Here is a 16658-nt window from a genome sequence, read left to right on the forward strand (position 1 = left end):
AATATGTTGAAATTTGTGAAGTGTCCTATATTTCAGGTACAGTGATCAGGTCCATTCACCATGGCTATCTGCTATGCCCTTTCCTGTCCATTATTTAAGTCACAGATGTCATGAATGGCATACACATCCTGTGTCCAAACAGCTGTCTGAAGGACTACAGACTGTGGGCAATTGTTGACTCCAAATGTGACATTAGTATACTACAAACCATATCAACACACACTAAAGACTGCTGCCACAGCCGTGACAACACATGAGATGAAACAAAAATTGGGGGGATTGGTTACATTACAAAAACAAATATACAACCCAAGGATAATATAGACATCACACCCTTTAAGCAGACCAACTGGCATGTGACCTGTGTCCTTGGCCAGATGGTATGTGGAACGTCCGCCAGCATATGGCCACAGTGTTGACTACTGCAGGTATAAGTAACACAACTATTGAATATGTGAAGGATATCCACATCAAAGCCATAATACCTCCATAGTTCACAGCCTTCATCACACCAAATAACTGAGTGCAATGCACCCTTCTTCATGTACCTCTATACACATCTTCCAGTGATGTGTAACTAAAGTGTACCACCCTTGCCACAGTGGGCTGTCACACATCTTATTGGCCATACCTAGGTATTCTTTTTGTTGCATAAACATTACTGATGGTGCAGAACACCCATCAAGATGTTACATCAGTTGCATGTGTGATATCTATTCTTGTGATGCACACAGTACATACATAGCTGTTTGACAATATTAGTGGCATAGGTTACATTTGTGACAGTCTGGATTGTACCATATATATATCTGCTATGCACACCAGTCGACTAGCCTGTATTGATCATAATGTCACATACAGGTATAGCAGAGTGCCTCCTAACACCTCCATCAGATGTTACAGTGTCAGGACAGTGTGCTTGATCATACCCATAGATTGCTGACATGTCATAATAGCTGTACAAGTGTGTTTGTGCAGATCTATGATCACTGAGAATAATATATATCATGTCAGAGACACTGGATTACTGTTGGTATTGTTCTGATATTGTCCATGATTGTGTGTGCTTCTTTTTACTGTTTCCCATGAACCTGTAACTGTATCCCATTTATTGGAGACATCTGCTGACATAACAGTCATATTCAGACAAATTAGTTTGCACAGCTTCGCAATGTGCACCCTACCCCAATTGTATACAACATCCCTGATAGATGTCTTCTGCATTGTTCATGTAAGAAAGTTTATATCACAGAAATGAACAAAGCTATGTATGCTATATAACTGATGTCAGACTGTGACCTTTGTCAAGAATGTTCCATCCATAAGTCACATCATGGCTTGGCTAAGGTCACCAAATTCACTTCTGTGGAAAATAGAATCATTTGTGTGCCAGTTGTTGCATCTGACATACTCCTGTATAGGAAACAATCTTCCTTCAATGGGAAATGTTGAACTTCATTACTGTCCAGAGTTATGTCCTGAGCTAAACTAGTTATGAAATTATTTTTATGAATCAAATGGCCATGCCTTCATTGAAGGTTGAACGTCGAGCTGGCACCTCGGCGTTCGTGAAAATCTACTGCCAATCATTAGTTGACCGGAGTTCCGCTGTGGCGACCCCTAACCAGGAAAAGCCAAAAAGACAAACAACATTAACCTGCTACAGTGTACCCTTTCTGCTGGACATTGATTCACGACACTCAAAACATGTGCTAGCTAACAAGTCCTCTACAAGGAGACATGGTATATCTCTGTGTAATGCTGTTTGTTGTTTTAACTCTCTGCAGGCTATTTACCTTTGTACCTCTAATGGATCACTGCAGTAGTGGTGTGCAGTGATTTTTTTTCAAGTTCCTCTCCTTCTGCTGTAGTTTCTGTGACTGAATGTCCCTTACATTTCTTGGATAGCTTATTTCCACAGAACCAATACTTCCTTAGTAACACACTTTCATTATCTACTGGCTTCAAATTAACAGCTATTTTTAGGCAAGAAATTCATAGAATCCCAGATATTTAGGGCTTCCAGAATATAGAACTTTATTTCTGGAAATGTATAAGTGTTTAAAACTTGATACTGTGATTATGTCCATTGTAACATCTCCAGGTTTAAATACTATAAAAATGGGAGTCTGTGGGGTTGGAGAACACTACATAGCTTTTTGAGGGTGGTGCAGTGATGGAGCCTATAAAGCAGGTCGCAGACAAACCTGGCAGTTTTGTTGTAGCACTATTGTAGCTTGGGAGTTTGGATGGCAGGAAGAGTTACATGTACAGAGGAGGTATAAAATTGTGTTGGCAGTAGATTAATGGATCCTTTTGTTTTCTACTGGCTTCAGTGAAATAGTGTTTTATTCAGTATAATGTTTTAACTTTTTGATGCATCTTTTTGATTACTTCATGTATATTTAGATCAAATTTTCTGTTGTAGTCTATAGTAACACCAAGCAACTTAATATGTCTAACACTTTCTGAAATGATAACAACCCGGTATTATTTTGACTCAGTAGACAAAACGACAACAAACTCATAAAACCAATTTATTTATTTTAACATTACCTAGAAGTTTTAGTTTTCAATGTTTTAGTGGGCTGTCATAACCAGTTGGCCCTTAATTACATTCCTTTTTTGATGTGGTGTATATTCACTCAAAAATGGATACAAGAATTAGAAAAGTATTCATTTCTATATATCTTAGATACAAAATTGCCATTCTCAATGTCCTTTAAAATTTTGACATCAAAATAGTTAATACTTTCTACATCATAAGTAAAGGTGAATCTTAAAAAATCAGTAGTATTGTTGAGAAATTCCATAAATTTTTCCAACTCTTGAATGGTACCATCCCAAATAAAAAAAATGTCATTCAAAATTCTTAGGTAAAGGAGGATGTTATTCTTATAGTCATATACAAAACTCATAACATAATATTAGCAAATATTGGGGGCACAAGTAGCACCCATTGCTACCCCTTTTACATGTTTATAAAATTCCCCTTCAGAAAACATGAAATTATTGGTCAAGACCAAGTCCATACATTTCACCAACACCCTAATATCACCCTATTTAAAAAGTCACTTTCGACCAATGTATCTTGTTAAATAGTAAGGGGTCTAAGACAGAGCCTTCAGGTACCTCTATAGTGACTGAAAGAAAGGAGCAATATAGGTTTTGGTTTATTCATAGATGCTCAAAAATCTTTACAGTTGTTTTGGTTAGAGTTTTGAAGTATAATATTTTTTGCTCTGAAATGACTTTCCTTTTAGTGAGATTACAAAACTGCTTGAATATCTAGTGGCTCTGATGTGTTTTCTGTTTAAGCCAGGATGTCCAGGATCTAACTCTTTTATGAATTTCCAGCTGTGCCTGGTAAAAGGCTCATCACTTCCACCACATTTGGAATGTGCTTCCTGATGTATGGTTCTACCTACGAGTGCAAGTTTTCCACTTTGTCATGCTTTAGAATGTTAATTTTATGAGCATGTGACTTTTTAAGTGGTCAATCTTGCAGTCTCTCTTTTGAACACCAACATTAATAAGTCAACATTATCATATAAACCAACATATATATATATATATATATATATATATATATATATATATATATAGCTAATCTATATACAGTAAACTCTCAGTTAACAGAAACTCAAGCAACCAGAAAAAAAAAAAATTTAAAAAAATACAGTACAGTATGAACAATTCAGTTATTCAGTTTTTCATGTGTTGCACTTTTGTTTCCCCCCACAGAAATATACCTTACGTTTTTAGAGTTTTAGAGTTTTAAAAAGGAAGATACAAATAAATTCCCTCTCTCCCCAGCCTGAAAACAAGTCAAACCAAACAAGTCACACTGCTAAAATGTCAACACTCACTCCATACTCAGTTTGCATCAGATTACACATTCTCTCTCTAATCTCTCTCTCTCTCTCACACACACACACACACACACACACACACACACACACACACACACACACACACACACACACACACACACACACACACACACACACACACACACACACACACACACACACACACACACACACACACACACACACACACACACAGTCTCTTCAGCTTTCATACATGCATTCACTCACTCTTTCTCTCTCCAATCTTTCAGACATACTCTCTTCAGCTTTCATACATCAATCTGATCTCTCACACACAGTTGCTTCTGCTTTCATATATGCATTCACTTTCTCTCTCTCTATTCAATTCATTCAATTCCAGTCCACTCATCACGCCACTGAAATCCATTTTGCATGTCATGCTTTCTAGCAGAAATAAGGTTAAAGTATTATTTTTCTAGCCAGGCTTTTAATTACTATGTTCCAATATTTAAATCAAATCAATACAGTATGGTATGGTATAGTATAGCGTAAAATTTGTCAGGTCTATTTTTAATAGCACCTCTCAAGCAACCAGAAACTACAGTAATCTGACATCGACCAATCCCCATGGGTGCCAATTAACTGAGAGTTTACTGTTTATATATATATATATATATATATATATATATATATATATATATATATATATATATATATATATAGTTTCACTTCATAATCTCAAATGGTTGAAATCTCGAATTTCAGCATTTCGACACCATGAAGTTGAAACTGCAGAATGTCGAAAGTGCATAAGAGTGAATTTGAATATCTCGAATCTGCATTTATGCATTTCCAGTATGTTACGTGAAGTGTTTGGCTGGTATGGTGTCTGGAATTGAAGGTGAGTGAGTGTATGTGTGTGTTTTTGTACGTTGTATGTGTGGGTAAGGGTAGGGAGGTGTAAGTATGAGTGTGAGTGTTGGATTTGTTTGTGTTTGTGTATGTGTGATGTGCATCTGTGTGTGTGTGTGTGTGTGTGTGTGTGTGTGTGTGTGTGTGTGTGTGTGTGTGTGTGTGTGTGTGTGTGTGTGTGTGTGTGTGTGTGTCCGAGGAATATAGAATGCCATGGTGTGATTGTTTTTTTTTTTTTCATTATGTGTGATCTTGGAATTGGTATATAATATAAGTGGGGGTTGTGGGGGGCCCAGCCCTCCACATGGGGGTGCAGGGGGGCTTGCCCCCCTCCTTACATGTAGTGTAGGGTTGTGTGGTTTGTGTGCTGTGGGTAGAATGGTGCGTTTGTTATGTGGTGTATGGTGTATGTATGTTCCTGATTGTGTGAGTCATGATTGTGGGTTTTGGGATTGTGAATGGTTTGGCTTTATAGTTTTGAAATACTGAAATTCAAGATTATCAAGTGGAACAATATATATATATATATATATATATATATATATATATAGAGAGAGAGAGAGAGATATGCGCGCGCTCACACACACACACACACACACACGCACACACACACACACACACGCACACAAACACACACACACACACACACACTAACATCAATGTACATAAACAATGCTCCAGAACTAAGGTTCTGCATTGTTTTAATAAAAACTACACATTCATGACATTAATTGTGGTTATGAATATTAAGACCGGCATTTTATTAATACAGCTATGTATAACTATGTGTAATTGAAGATTTCCATATTCATAGGATAGCAGACTAGTGTACATTTAGACAGATGAAATAGAATGAGAGGTCGTGCCACAGTGGTACCTTGCATTTTTTTATAACAAAAGATTTAAATGCATTTAGCATCTCTGCTTAAGAAGATGGGACAACTTGGACTGATTCAGAACAAAGTTATATACACAGAAAATGGGTACAAGAGTAGAAACAAACAGATTCCATTAAGGGCGATTAAAGCAAACACCGTAAGATCTACTGTGAATTTATACACAATTCTGAATTTTCTGTTAATGCTTCAGTAGTGGTTTATTTTGCAGTGCAAAAATTAATGCTGCCACATCCTAACATTTCTTTCCTGACTATTGTCCACATCTCAACTCTGTATTCCCAGTCTCAGTAGCAAATAAAATGCTCATGTCAAACCTTTTTGGTCAAATGCTTGAACTGTAGTTTTATTTCTCTAGCAGGATTCTATTATTAGGAACATACAGCAATTTTAAAGTTTGTTTTAACAGTGTAAGGCACAAGGCAAAAAAGACAAGGCAGCTATAATGCCAAAGACTTCCTCTTTCCATGACACAGCACACTGCCATGGACACAGGGATTACCTACCAGTTCATGTTTAGCCCTTAAAACGTGCAACACAACAGACATGTGAACACAAATAGACTTGCACAACACAAGGCCTACGGCAATAAAGATGAGTCACCAAAGTGGGAAGACCTTTTAATGCTGACAGACACATTGCACTCCAGCTCCTTGGACACCACTGAGCATGCACAGGAATTTGGGTTTAAAAACTGGCAAACCACCAATGGCTACCTCCCTGATAGCTCCTTTCAGTCAATTCTTACCTTGGTAAGGAAAATGAATAGGGCAGTTGAGCAGGGGAGGAGGTGATGATGAGCAGGCAGCAGGGCTAAAAATAAAAGCAAAATAAGGAAAATAAAGAACAGTTTGTTTACCATTTCCTTATACCACCATAATCTGTCTAAATGAATCACTGTTTCTTCATTTTACTAATATTTTCTCCTAGTTACCTCAGAGAACGCCAATAATGGAAAACTACATGTCCATGTATAGAAAAATAATCAAGAGGAGAACTGGAATATATTAGAGAAAATTAGCAAAGGAACCAAATTATTGGGAGCATATAACTAGGAAGGATGAGGTCAAGCAGAAGTTTTGACTGCAGATTAGGGAATGCCTTCCCCCTACTATGGATTGATAACAGAGTATAGGCAAAGAGAATGGGATAGGGAAGAGCTAAGTAAGTTGTTGTTAAAAAGGTATTATTAGTAGAGCATATGCAATAAATCAGAATTATTAATAGAGTATACAAAATATTACACAACTATAAGAATAAATAAGAAGTCAATGTCAGTGTTGCAAATTTTCCAATCAGAAGAGGTTAAAGCAGATTCAAAAAAGTGACTGGAAAAGCAGTTTAAAAAGGAAACAGTGTGAATACATCTCTTCACCTCCAAATTATGCAACAAGTCCAGAAGGTTTAAAATGTTTTTCATGAAATGTTTGCATAAGGATTTTAGACCCCAAGCAGACTTGAGAGATTTTTTCCTGGAGTAGATAAATGGATGGGAAACAGGGAGATACTTGTGAACGCATTTTTATGGAATATAACTAGTTGGCAAATTTAAAAAATTCCATGCAATTACTTTGTCTGAAATATTGTGGTAGCAAATGGTTATAGTTAATGAAATGATTCTTTTGAGATGGGATACAAGATATATATTAACTAGACATAGTAAGGCCTTACCTAGTTTAATGCTATTGGCTAAAAAAAATACTTGCAAATGGAAATCAAAATCTAAACCAACCATAACGAAAGTATGGAATATTGCAAACAAAGTAAAATAACTGTAGGTGGGATCTTTAGTAAAGGGAATGTGCAAATTACCTAGAAATAAATGGAATTTATGGAAACAATATATGCAGAATAATGTTCAGGAGGAGTGAAATATAAGGGAAAGCAGAATCTGGGCAACTTATGTAATAGAGTAAAAGAAAATTGTTAAAAATAAAACATGTATACTACATGAAAGTACTATTGGATTATTGTTTGCTTTGTTTTCTGTTACTGTTATGTGTACATGTGCCACTTATAAAGATGTGTTTAATAAAGATGTTTAAAAACATTATGGCCCTTCATGGGCCTAAGTTTGACTATGATCAAGACACAGACTGTTGATTCAAAGGGTTTCACTCTGAAACAGACAAAAAGTATTATTGAAAGTGGTAATTGTCGTGCATTGTTTTACTACAATGAATGATGAATTCTATAGCTGCAGTTATGTACCCCCCTCCCTTTTCACATTATTAGCATTAAGCTTTAGCTTAAGATCATCCATTTGTGTATTTGTTCCTCCAGCTTTGCAGTCTTGGTACAGATTTTCCCATTCTCATACCCACTCCCATAGCTCAGACACTGCCTCCTGTCTGTTAGAGTCAAGGTTACCCTAAGGAAAATGTATATTACCATCTTCATTTTGTATATATATTGTACTGCAACACTATTTTGCATTATACCTTAATCTGTTGTTCTCATACACCCAAAATAGAAAGGCTTCACTGTGAATGTATTGCATTGCTTTACTGTATATTACTCTATGTCTATATGCAATGCCGCTTCACTGTATATAGTACAATGCCTTTGACACAGATCATGGCTAAAAGTTTAAATATATAATGTCTTGTGCAGAAGACTACTTCAAGAGTGCCATATACTTCTAAGAAGCTCTACCTCATATATGTTATGAATCTGCTTCCGTCCAGCTTGTATCATTTGTACTCATTTTAAAGCACTCTTATTCTCTTATACAAATGATCTGCATCTCTATACAGTTACATCATCTGAAGGGTTAACTATAGCAAACGTTCATGGCTTTATTTCCTTGTTAGAAGTATTCATTTACTGGCCTGTGACATATTCTTTGTAGAAGTGTGAAGATACTGAGCCCTGGATATACCAACTGATGCAGCCCTGGATATACCAACTGATGCAGAAGTCTGAGTTTTCAGAATATGGCTATCCAAAACCACATTTCAAAAACCTGAAACTCTGATGTTCCACTCCATTGAAAACCACAATTACACATCATAAACCTGTACACTTCACTTAAAGCTGTTAATGCTGGGACTGTGACATCTAGCCCAGATACACAAAATCATGGATCCATTGGTTGCACTGTCAAAAATTTGGGCTTGAACTAGTGACAATGTTATTCATGCTTCAAAACAGTAAATGACTCCCCTGACAGGACTTTGAATACATGCCTTGGGATATTTTGAGTACAGTCTACCAAACATCTGCCTTTAAATCTGACCAATATATTTAAACCAAGATAAATAAATTTTAAAATTTATTTTGAGGAAAGACAACACCTGTGTCAGTTGAAACTGCATAGACATATATGCAGTTAAAGTCTAATCATATTGTACTGTTTGCTCAGTCAACAAATACATATCTGCTACTGCATTTAGAAAGATTATTTTTCCCATATTTTATAGGGCAATGTTTAGTAAAGAACTGGATTTACATTTATTGGAATATGCTAAGTAATAAATAAAAGTTTGAACAGTGTAGAGTAACGTGCATTTTGTCAGTAGATTTATTGAAGTTAAAAATGGCAACATAGAAGTTAGTAATGCTAATAAAACTTCAGAATGAAAATTTAGTATCATACTTTCATTATCAGTTTCAAACCAACAGCTATTTTCAGGCCAGGTATTCCTAGAAGGCATTAAGGCATTAAGGGCTTCCAGGGTTTCACACTTCAGTTCAGGAAATTGATAAGTGAACGTTTATTGCAACAGTTCCAGCCTTGAATACTATAAAGTAACAATAAAAGAGATAAGGAAGTGATGAATGTAATTTTTCAAAGGACAACTACAGAAACATGTAAGAAGCCAGATACACCACTATAACATTAGCAAGGTTATGAAAAGAAAACTGCTGAGACCATCTCTGCAGTCAGACTGGTAAGAAGTAGGAAGGAAAATGGAGTATGATGAATTTAGCTGTCACTTTCTCTTACTGTATAATACCAGAGTCAAGGTGTCAGTCAGGGACCAGGTATTGCACAATGGTTAATATTACGTAAATTTTGTCCATATATAATAGTGTGTGAATCTAACACTGTCATCTACAAATGTTAGGCTGGGACGATGTGTGTGTGTATGTGGGCAGATGCGTGTGTGTGTGTGTGTGTGTCTGTGTGTGTGTGTGTGTGTGTGTGTGTGTGTGTGTGCGTGTGTGTGCGTGTGTGTGTGTGTGTGTGTGTGTGTGTGTGTGTGTGTGTGTGTGTGTGGGTGTATGTGTATACGTATCTCTATCTTTCTGTAAGAATGATGCAGTATGGGTAAAAGTGCAACTGAGCATGGACCTTTGAAGTCAGTTAGCATTTAGCTGTTAAATGCACTCTGAATTTACAAAAAAAATGAAACATCTGCAAATGGGGAAATCTGACATTAAGTGAAAAATCACTACAATAGTCCACTATACATGTAGGAACCACTTTCTCTGTATAACCTTCTCTGTCACACACTCACTGCCAACATAGACCATTTATTTCACTTATGTTGCAGAGACTCAACTAGATTGTAAGGCTGATACCTATTTTATTTGCTATTGGATGAAGCGGCTATCAGAAAATGAATAAATTACTTCATGAATGAATGAACAAATGAAATGGATAGGTGGACTGTCCAGTGCTGCTTATTTTAAGACTTGATCTAAGAATATAATACAAAATATTAAAGAATACAAACCTAAGATTGATTATTGAAGACAACAGAAGATTAGGAATATGAATCAGTGTGAAATAACAGTGGTTGTAACAGAGGAACAACATACGGAAATAGTGCCATACAACTAACAAAAATCAATCAGCACTACTTTCCAGTCATTGTTATTCTGCATTCACTCCCAATGAAGTAATTCCATTTCAGAAGTACTTTTGTATGGCTAACGTTAGAGGTGAATATGACATTAAAGTATCAGTGTTGTGCCTTCAGCACACCAGGCAACACCTAACTACTTCTCTACTCCCACATACTGAAAATGCACACAGATTACCCCACAGTGACTAGGAAAGCAGGCCTGAGTATAGCAGACCCACTAAGTCTGCTACTACACAGGGAAATATCTTAGTCAGACGTGACCCTTCAGTTAGGCCTACAAACTTTACACTCATTAGATTGGACAACAGCAGAGTGAGTGTAAGCTCCTTGGTTGGTACCACGATCCATAATGATCCCTTAAACTAGTCAAGTATGACTGTGACCCAGTGGTGGCCCATGTGGGAGTGAATGACTTGAGATGCTCCATCCAGAGGGACATGCAGAAGGGCACAATGGAACTTACATTGCATGTATTAGAGGAAGGAAAGACATGGGTCTTGAGTAATATTTTCTGCTTACCAAGAATGATGCCTAGATACCTAGAGAGTTATTGGTTTTAACCATTGGAGAAGTGATTGGTGTCATTCTAAGTCAACCCATTATGTGTTGGCCTGGGATTAGATGGTGGATAACACTTCATGTTTCACCAAGGATGGCTTATACCTCTCATTCCAGGAATTCCACATATGGGCTAAAGCCTTTTCTTTCTCTATAGTGCCATTTTTAAGCAGTCTCTTCATACTAACAAAGTCACCCCCAAATTTGGATAGCATTATGGTGACACTATTCAATGATTAGAGTCTAAAAGAACGACTTTTAAACTTGAGGCCATCTGCAATTCAAACACATTCATATCAGTGTAGTTATCGAGGCATGGTTAAAATACAACATCTTCAGAGCAAGACTTCTTCAACCTGTAGAAAACCAATGCAAATACCTGGCTGCATTCTCGTCAGGACCAAGTCTGCACCATCTGAGGCCCTAGCTCCAATTCAACCTTAGCCTATCTGCAGGCTTTGCTCTTGATTCCTGGAGAACTATCAAATGTGACTCTGCTACACGAGGTTGGCCCCTCTACAGACTCAGGTAATTTTAGGCCCATCTGCCTAACCAACTTTTTAGGCAAAGCCATGGAACATATCATAGCACAACTCATTTATGCAGACATGTGCAACCTAACTGATCTAGACCCCACTTAGCTTGTTTTTTGAAGGGCAGGCCCTGTCTCCTGAACCTAGTAAACTTGTTTGAAAATGTCATATAGGCTGTGAACAGTAGTCAGTCAGTACATACTAGCCGAGGCTTTTAACACTATCTCCTGTACTAGTATTACTGAAAAGAAAGACAAGCTTAATGGAACCCTCTTTGTTGTCTACTGGATTGCAAACTGACTATCAAACAAATCTCAAGTAATGAAAGTTGCTAGTACCTTATCTGAATGTAAAATTGAAACTAATGGGGTACTGCAGGCATAACTGCTAGGCTTTTTTCTGTTTGGCATTTATTTTGCAGAAAGCCAAGCCAATATACAAGAAATGTGGTTGACCATGCTTGTTTATGAATGCAAACATGGGCACTGTTATCCACTTATTCACTAATAATAAACTGCTCTGACAAGGCCTGGAATATGCACACACCTGGTGCACTGAAAACAGTCTCAAGCTAAATACAAAAAAGTGCATCATAGTAGTGTTTGTCAAAAAAATGCCATTCCCACCTTATATGTTATATGTGGTACTCCTTTTCAAACAGATATGATCATAAGAGACCTGGGTAGCTTTGTGGACAGCTCTGTCTCATTCGATCATCATATTTCTTCCATATGCTGGAAATCCTTAAACTTGTCCCAATTAATTTCTGAGGGAATAATGGAATATTTTCAATATACAAAGAAGTCATAACACTGTACTCTTTCCTTTATCAGAGCTATCATTGGACACAATGCCCTTTTTGGCATGTACAAATCCAACTCTCTCTCTTTCAACAGGAATGGCCCGAAAGATTTTTTTAAGCAAAATAATTAAAGGCCTTAAATCCTTTAACTATCTCAGCAGAGTGGCCCAGCTCTCCTTATACTACCTGCCAGTTCTATTCGACCTTCTATTTCATCACAAAACCAATGGCTTTACAAAGTTCCGTTGGAAGAAGATGTTTCACTTTAGTGGTTCATATCTTCTTATTGACCTCAGGATGTAAAACTGTGATCAGTGCCCAATAGTAAAAACTACAAAAATATTTAGTGCCTAGCCTAGGTCTTAAAAGGCTGAGATAAATTATTTTTTGAAACATGAGATGTGAACTGGGAAAAAAATAACAGGGCCTTCCTGACCTGCGTTAGGGAAATGAGTGGAAATGAGAAAAGCTGAAATGTGCCGAAGATTTCTGAACACTAAACAATATGTAGGTTACATTAGACTGAGAAAACTAAATATGGGATAAGGTTAACAGTAGTTGAGAGTGGAATTTTCCTTTAATGACTAACATGTTCTGCTGTTCTGTGCATATATATATGCAATTTAGCTGAAAGAGGCAAAGCAATGTAAAAGCTGAAACAGGTAGGCTTTTGTTCTTAACAACAAATTTTCACACTTTTAAGTATTTATTGATTTTAAAATTTGGAAATGTTTGTCATCTAAAGCATTGTTGCCTTCTTAATATTTTCCTGTTAATTTATTCACTTATTGTCTTCTCTGTTTTCAAAACTGTATCACTGAAACCATGTGAAAAAGAACAGTGCCATAATACAGCCAGGTTAATTAAAGAAATATAAGGCTACTGTGTAATGCTATCACAGATAAACTTAGGTTTTAGTAGTCCTGCATCATCTGTAATGCTGCACTCTTTTATACGTCATATCCCCTGGTATTCATATGTGATGGAAAGACTGTGAATTGTAATAAATTGCAGTGGATCATACCTGTGGTAGGGTGACCCCTGTGGGTTACATGAGGAGCAGTAATGCAGAGCAGATACTTGAGAACACAAGTAAGATATTCTGTAACATTCATGCATATCACATATAGCCATGGTGTATCATATATATTAAAATATGAAGCTTAAATACTATTGCTTTTCTGGAATGTTGAAAACTGCAATAAGTTCTGTGAACAGGTTTTAAAAAAGAGTTATTCAAGTTTATCACTGGTTAGGTTAAGTCAAACACAAGAACCAAGTTCTAGACACTGATAAAGGTAACTGCCAAATAAACACTGAAAATTCAAAGCATAAAAATTGGCAAGAACATCACAGCTTCACACAGTAAAAGTATTTATTTGTAAAAATGGACCATCTGGTCCATTTTTACAAATAAATACTTTCACTGCGCAAAGCTGTGGTGCTCCTGCCAATTTTTATGCTTTGGTTTGGTTAACTGAATTCATTCTGGCCAGCATTTTTGTAGATTTTTTATTTATTGATTGACTGATATTTGATTACCAGAAAGTCCAAATGGGAATAAGTCCATTTTCAGCAGAGGCCTGGGAAAAAGCTCCAAATTATTACAAACATTTTAAGAACAATAATTTTACAATCTTCAAAAATAAAACAAAAACATCTGCTGTTTAAATAATTGTAACACACTGTTTGCCTTAATATTTAGTTATTTATTATTTTTATTAGATGGGGTGGTGTTTGGAAATGAAATTCCGTGTTTTATTTTTTTTGGGGGGGGGGTTGTATATTAGTTTAGTATTAGTTTTGTTTTTAGGTGGGTTCTTTTCATTCTCAGGTTCAGATATGCCAGCAGAGGGGTTATAGATGGTGAAGTCAGGTGCATTATTTATTAGACAGGTATTAGTTCTATTTATTTTTGGAGAGTTTCTTATAATCATTTCTGTGTTTAAGCATTTGCGTTCAAGGAGTTTAGGAATTAAAATGGTCAGGGGTTGTTTGTGTTAGAGTAATATGTACTACAGTTCATAACTTCACAGCTAAATTATGGGATGCAGGGAACCAGGCATGTGATATCAGTGTGTTCAGTCATGACTATGGCTCTTGGATTATCTTGCGCGACACAGTCCTAAGTTGGAGTCTTCATTTTACTTGCATTTTTTTACAAGTTTTCTTTGTTGACTTCTGTATATAGATTACAGTTTGGGTTTGCAGATTTTTCCTGCCAATGGTAGGATTTTTGTTTAGTTTTTTTTTAATTAACCATCAGGTCTTTCTGACCTTTTTAATTCTATTTTTATATTTAGGTGGATCATGTTTTTCTTTTTTGAGGTCACATTTCTTTTAGGTTTTCCAATCCTTTCATTCAGCATTTTGTTTGACTTTTTATGGTGATTAGCAGAGTAATTTTTACATTTATTACTATTTTAATGTGTAAATGCTTTATTTACAAATTTTAAGAAGATATTCATAAACACATAGTGCACTGCACAATTCTGTTTTTACTGCTGTTCAGTGCATTATGAAGGAGTGATTCACACTCAGCTGAGGCTCTAGTGTGCTGTGAAGGCTCTGTCAATCTGTCAATCAGATCTATAACAGTTGTTGTCACTTGTCTCATGCATTCAAAAGAGACAATGAAGTGGTGTATGGGTTCAAAATATTTATTGTACATAAACATGTCAGGAACTATAATTAGAACTTGTATTTAACTGATTCACTCATTACTTCAAACACACTCGCATGTGTATCTCTATTCACGACTGCATTCACTCTGGCTGGCTGTACAAAATAGTACTGTTCTTGCATGTGCTCAGTACTTGCATGCACTTACTATCTTGCTATAGTGTCTGAATAGGGACAATACACTCAATGATCTATATCCGCCCTCTTTGATTTGTTTGACATGTAATAGGAGAACAATATAATTCACATGCTAGATAACATTTCAATATTAATAACAAATCAGAACTCAAGTCCAAGTCACTCTGTATTTTGGATTGGGTCTGGAAATTCTACCCGATCTGATCACATAAAAACTTTGACTGGGCTTAGCAAGAGGGACAGTCTCTGGGAAATTCTTCTCAATAGGAACTTTGAGGATTGCATCAGGATTATTAGAGGTAAGTACACTGTCCTGTTGAAATTCGAACAAGTGTAGGATCACTCTGAGAAAAAGTGTCTTTCGCACAGGCAATCTGCTGCGTCACTGGTTTGGAGACTGGAAGTATATGTCTTCGGTTACATCTGAAATACATTCATTCTGATTGTACAATATAAGATCTCGGTTCTTCATAAATATTCCCAAATGGTCATATCCTTTAGATGTTTGCATCCTTATGATTTCTCCTTATCTTAATGGTCTAAGCAGTTTGCTAGATTTATCGTAGTACAACTTTAAGATTTGTGATCCAGCGGAATTTGCCAAAATTAACTTTTTGCATCTAAGACTGAAAAAATAGTGGCATTTGACATAAGAACTGTTACTTCTACTGTGTGCATGGATGATGAGGATGTTTAAGCACTTTGTTTAAATCTCTGGGCTTTATACATATTCGAATATCATCTGAGCTTTTCTTATGAGCTACGACAATGGAGGATACCCATTCAGTTGGTTCTTTTACTGGAGTTATCACACCTATATTCACCATTTTGTCTAGTGCTGTTTTCACTTTCCTCTGCATTGCTACCACTACTTTCCTAGCTAGTCTGACAGTTGGGCTTACTTCATGGTTTAACTTCATGGAATATGTGAATGGCAGCTTGCCAAGCTGGTCTTTAAAAATATCAACATATTCATGAAAAATATTATGTGTAAAACTGTTGTGGTTGTTCAGACTTGTATGGTGGACCTTCTTATTAAATGAAATCAGTCCCATTCTCAGACTGTCATTGAGGCCTAACATTGACTGTACATGTCTTTTGACGATGTAAAACTGCAAGTCATAGCTACTCCCAGCAGAATGGCATGTGAGAACTACTGCACCATTAGTCTGAATCTATCCACCACTATAAAAAACAAGTTTTGACACACTCTGCTGAAACAAGTTTCTCATCAGCTCTTACTTTGGCAAACATTTGTGCTGATATAACACTTGGACCCAGTGTCTACTTACTTTAAGTTCCACAAGTTTCTCCTTAACCCAAACAGTACAAAATATTTCACTCTTTGCTGCCAGCTGATAATCTACTGTGTTAACAGTTTCATCAATCACAGAGACACCATCAACACAAAAAGTTTGCTCATAGCTTTCTATCTGATCTACTCTCTTCTTTGGATGGTCTCTTTTAATAAAAGTATGTGCCACTTTAGA

This window comes from Protopterus annectens, chromosome 12.part0 (genome assembly GCF_019279795.1).
Source record: "Protopterus annectens isolate FY-2018-M chromosome 12.part0, PAN1.0, whole genome shotgun sequence".
Lineage (NCBI taxonomy): Eukaryota > Metazoa > Chordata > Ceratodontiformes > Protopteridae > Protopterus > Protopterus annectens.